The sequence below is a fragment of the Gorilla gorilla genome, chromosome 5, assembly GCF_029281585.2.
Source record: "Gorilla gorilla gorilla isolate KB3781 chromosome 5, NHGRI_mGorGor1-v2.1_pri, whole genome shotgun sequence".
NCBI lineage: Eukaryota > Metazoa > Chordata > Mammalia > Primates > Hominidae > Gorilla > Gorilla gorilla.
Genome location: NC_073229.2, coordinates 123,724,798 through 123,730,864, shown reverse-complemented (window position 1 = coordinate 123,730,864; position 6,067 = coordinate 123,724,798).

Sequence of the window (6,067 nt, the reverse complement as noted above, 5' to 3'; positions counted from 1 at the left end):
GTGAAAGGAAAGGATGACATTTAGGACTTCTGACCTCCAGAACTGTAAAATAAGGTAATTTGTTATAGCAACAATGGGAAATGAACACAGACACCCTGCCAAAATTTGATCTTTCTGACCTCTATTTATGGATTCCATAAATTTTCCTTTCACCATCTTTTAAAGCAAACTAATATAATAATTTGGTGTAAACTTTTAGTTACATCACAATCCAGGCAGGCTTCCCCAGCTGGATCACCTTGATTGGTGTTCCCCAATTATTTGGACACTTCTTGTTCTGGCAAATCTTGTATGCAGGCCATTTCTTGATCCTGGGAATCTCCAGACAATAGGATTGAAGAGATCTGGCTCTAAGATTTCTTATTGATACATTTCATTCTCTCAAAGGCCATTCTAGACTAACCAAAAATGAAAGGTGAATTCTGGAATCACTCCAAATGTCTGGGGACACCAAATCTAGGAGTGTACAGGGCAGAACAAATATCTAATGGCATGAGTAAGCTGGCATATTGTAACCCAACATATTTGATTATTGCTCCCTGCAGAATACAACTGCATTACAGTGTCAAAGGCTTGTCTTAAAAGACAGAGCATGTTCCTCCTTGTATGAAGCTAGATACAAAGAGATCTTCCTCATCTCTGAAAACAGAGTTCTTTATAGTCCATGTTATAGAGTCCAGATTTGTTCTAAATTTAAAAAAAGCTAACAGTTATTGAGCTTTTACTATGTATCAGGCACTGCTCTAATTTCATTTAAGTTCATTTAAACTTCACCACAACCCTATGACTTACCAATAATTATCCCTGTTTTACAGATGAAGAAACTGAGACTCAGAGTGACTAAGTAGTTTGACCAGGGTTAGACAACTGGTAAGCAGCAGAGCTATTATTTGAACCTCATCAGTCTAGAGACTGAGTTCTTAACTAATACACTTTATACTACAGTTTGAATATGTCCCTCAAAGTTTACATGTTGAAAACTTGATCTCCAATGTCATGATGTTGAGAGGTGGAGCCTAATGAGAAGTGATTAGGCTATGAGGCCTCTGCCCTCATGAATGGATTAATGCTGTTATCCTGGGAATGGGTTCCTTATAAAACGATGAGTTTGGCCCCGTCTTGCTCTCTCTCTCTCTGTCTTTCTCTCTCTCTCTCACCTTCTCTTTGTCCTTCTGCCATGGGATGATGTAGCAAGAAGGCCCTCACCAGATGCCAGCCCCTCAATCTTGGACTTCCCAGCCTCAAGAACCCATGAGCTAATACATTTCTGTTCATTATGTGAAAGTTGTCAAGATCAAAATGGAGTCACTTGCGTTAAAAAATAAAAATAAAAAATAGAGCCTCAAAGGGCCATGAAGGAAGGGTTCTCACAAATAAATGCCTGGTAACAAAAACTATCACAAAAGATGCTGCAAAAACCATAACATTGCACAAACACCACAGCAACCTTGCACACAAAACAGTATTTCTGTGAGGATATCTGCCCAGCAACTGCCTATCTAACCTTGGACTGGTGTCACCTTTGTAATTGATCCTTGTAGCCATGGCTAACTTATCTCAAAACAATTATGTAATCCTTTTCATTTTTTCTTTAAAACCCTTTGTGTTCCTTCACCTCCCTAAATACCCATGTAGTTTACTAAGGGTGCACATACTCCTATTGCAATGCCCTATTCCTAAATAAAGATCATTTTCTTTTAGAGAGCCTCTCTCTGTTATCTTGGTTGACAATTATAAATTACCCAGTCTGTGCTATTCTCTTATAGCACAAAACAAAGACACTTTTCCATAATTTAGAAGTGTATTCATCTTCAACAAATACAGGTATACCAGAATGAAAATAAAGGGAGGTACAGGGGATGACTACATAAAGAAGAGGATGTTTTTCACAATAAGGACTATTAATAACAAAGCAAAGTAATTATGATAATAATTTAATTAAAAATGAGAGGATTATCTCCAATAATTGTGTTTGAGAAGAAAAACTTGTACTACAAACTTGGAATAATGTGCTTATAGCGGTTTCATCAAAATGGTTCTGTTGAAGCTGTCTAGTTGGATAAAAAAGTTATTGCACTGTGAATCAGAAGAATCGGATTCCAGGTATTCTTGCCGCTATTTAACTAAGTGAGCTTGATAAAGCCACTAACCTTCTAGCTCCTAGTTTACCAGAAATAGTATTCATGCTGCTGGAGAAAGCACTGTAAGAAGAAAAAGGATAAATGCTTTCTTGTCACAGGAGATTGAACACTAGCATCAAGAATTTATTAACATTTTAAAATACTAAAAGAGTATAATTGGATTGTTTGTAACACAAAGGATAAATGCTTGAGATGATGGATACCCATTTACCCTGATGTGATTATTACTCATTGCATGCCTGTATCAAAATAGCTCATGTACCCCCATAAATATACACACCTACTATGTATCCAAAAAATGAAAAATAAAAAATTTTTTAAAAAGAATTTATTGAACACATCCCATTTGAAAAGCACAAGGTAAGTTGAAAATTGGAAGGGACAACATTAATTTATTTCATCAAGTTTAAATTAGTGGGTAGTGAGGTCTGAAAAACAATACTCCTTAAATTATAAAGAAAAGTTTAAAAAATCATCAGTGAAAAAAGGCAAATCTACTAGATAGCTTATGATCTTTTTGCATCCAGGTAAGCTGGGATATCTATGTATTTTAACAGATTTTATAAATTTCTCTATTCCACTAGAGATATCCTTGAATGAAGTTAGCTTTTGGTTCAAGTCAATTTAATTCAACCTACATTTATAGAATGCCCTCAAAAGCAATTTACTCTGAAACTAAGGAAGCCTAAGCTCCAGGCCTGTCACTTGCACAGCCCCCCATGAGCACTGGGAGCTGCTGGGCATTTGGTGGAAGCAGAAACCAGGTCACAAACAGGAAGAGGTTCTATGTAGCACTTATGGTAAATTGCCTAAAAGAGTTCACAGAAGGAAAGGACCTGAATTTCCACAGCTCTAGTAAGTTGTTGTGGCTCTTTTTGCATTCTAAATGTAGTACTCACTTTTCAACATAATTTTGTATCCGTAATGTTATATCAAAGCACATTACCCAAATTCTATCAGAGATTTATACAAAGATGAAGGATCTCACTGTTTTGTAGGAAGAAGAGTGCAGAATTAGGTATAAAACAAAATTGCGGGGCACGGTGGCTCATGCTTATAATCCCAGAACTTTGGGAGGCTGAGGTGGGTGGATTATCTGAGGTCAGGAGTTTGCGACCAGCCTGACCAACATGGTGAAACCCCATCTCTACTAAAAATACAAAAAAAAAAAAAAAAAAAAAAATTAGCTGGGCATGGTGGCAGGCACCTGTAATCCCAGCTACTTGGGAGGCTAAGGCAGGAGAATCGCCTGAAGCCATTGCACTCCAACCTGGGTGACAGAGCAAGACTCTGCCTCAAAAAAAAAAAAAAAAAAAAAAAGTGCTAGTCCAGTAATAGCAACAAAGTGCAATAGGATCGCTTAGAATAAAACATTAGTAATACTAATTCGTTGCAGTATCCTTATCTTCTGGATGATGCCAGGCTCACAAAAACAAACAAACAAAACAAACCCTGAGAGAGTTGAAGAAATCCTGAATCTGTGAAATAGCCAATGGCCTGGAGTTTCTTAAGGTAGTGCCTTTAAATATAAATATAAAGATAAATATATATATATATATATATATTTTTTTTTTTGAGATGGAGTCTCACTCTGTCGCCCAGGCTGGAGTGCAGTGGCTCGATCTCAGCTCACTGCAAGCTCCGCCTCCTGGGTTCATGCCATTCTCCTGCCTCAGCCTCCCGAGTAGCTGGGACTACAGGCACCTGCCACCACGCCCGGCTAATTTTTTGTGTTTTTAGTGGAGACGGGGTTTCACCGTGTTAGCCAGGATGGTCTCGAGCTCTTGACCTCGTGATCCGCCCACCTCAGCCTCCCAAAGTGCTGGGATTACAGGCCTGAGCCACCGCGCCCTGCCAATATTTTCTATTGTGATCTGTAGTGTAACAGACAGTAGTGTTCATGAAGTATACTACACACTCGTTTACATTTCTCAGCTTTCTTTTTTTTTTTTTTTTTTTTTTTTTGAGACAGAGTCTCACTCCGACACCCAGGCTGGAGTGCAGTGGCGCGATCTTAGCTCACTGCAACCTCCGCCTCCCAGGTTCAAGGGGTTCCCCTGCCTCAGCCTCCCAAGTAGCTAGGATTACAAGCATGCGCCACCATGCCCGGCTAATTTTTGTATTTTAGTGGAGACGGGGTTTCACCATGCTGGCCATGATGGTCATCTCCTGACCTCGTGATCCGCCTGTCTTGGCCTCCCAAAGTGCTGGGAGTACAGGCGTGAGCCACCGTGCCTGGCCTCAGCTTTCTTCACAGTTAAAAATTGGAGGCATGTGTCTATTCTGGTCAATGGCCCATGAGAGAAAGTGATTGGGTTGTTTCTGTTTCAAGGCTCTTAACCCTGGGTAAGAGTTAGTATGAGTCCTCTGTGCTCTCTCTAGAAAGATTTTAAACCTAGAAGTAAAGACCATCAAGATGGAGTAATTGAAGGATATATAAATATTACATTCTTGAAAATCTGGAAGACAACCACCAAGGAGAGCAAGCCGACTTTATGGGACTTTATGGGAGTGACGTATGACAAGTAAAATACTTTGATGTTAAGCTATGCTGATTAGGGGTGGGGGTGGGGAGGTGTTACCACAGTTTCACCTAGTGTAGCTTATCCAGACTAATTCATTCTTTTTTCTTTTTCTTTTTGGATTTGGAGTCTCACTCTGTTGTCCAGGCTGGAGTGCAGTGGCACAATCTCTGCCCACCGCAACCTCTGCCTCCTGGGTTCAAGCGATTCTTGTGCTGCAGCCTCCCGAGTAGCTGGGACTACATACAGGTGCGCGCCACCACACTCAGCTACTATTTTTGTATTTTTAGTAGAGACAGGGTTTCACCATGTTGGCTAGGCTGGTCTCAAACTCCTGACCTCAAGTGATCCGCCCATTTCGGCATCCCAAAGTGCTGGGATTACAGGCGTGAGCCACCGCACCTGATGCAGACTAATTCTCACATACAAATAAATGCATTTCACATCTTGACTGTGTGTGTATATGTGTGTTTGTGTATGTATATACACACATATATAACTGAACCAAATTTAAATATAATATCCTTGCTATTTCTGATTTACCTAGTATTTTCTGTTCTATTTAGGAAAATGATTATACTTAATTTTACCACACCCTAATTGGTCTCCACGTACAATGTGAAAAATACTGTCTTAAGTTGCCTCAGATGCTGACTGTCTATAAACAAGTTTCTGGTGTGTCCAATTATTTAGAAAAATAATTATAAGTTTTACAATAAATGCATTGCTACAATGAAAATGAAATGGAAAATACAAAACATTTTGTCGTGTAAAATTAAATTATGGCTTTTTTTGCAGTATGTTTCTATTAGGTGCATACATGTACATACATGTGCATACATATATGCATGAATATTTTTAGATGTTCTGCAAAACTGTTGGTTCCGCTGCTCTGTTAAGTTTGCACTTTATCACTCCAAAATAACTCCATTAAGATCGCGGCCGAGATCTCGCCACTGCACTCCAGCCTGGGCGACAGAGCGAGACTCCGTCTCAAAAAAAAAAAAAAAAAAAAAAAAAAAAAGATCGCGGCCGGGCGCGGTTGCTCACGCCTGTAATCCCAGCACTTTGGGAGGCCGAGGTGGGCGGATCACGAGGTCAGGAAATCGAGACCATCCTGGCCAACATGGTGAAACCCTGTCTCTACTAAAAATACAAAAATTAGCTGGGCGTGGTGGTGTGAGCCTGTAGTCCCAGCTACTCGGGAGGCTGAGGCAGGAGAATCGCTTGAACCTGGGAGGCAGAGGTTGCAGTGAGCCTAGATAGCGCCACTGCACTCCAACCTGGGCGACAGAGCAAGACTCCGTCTCAAAAAAAAAAAAAAAAAATCGCCTGATCCAGGCCGGGCCTGGTAGCCCACGCCTGTTAATCCCAGCATTTTGGGAGGCTGACGCTGACGGATCA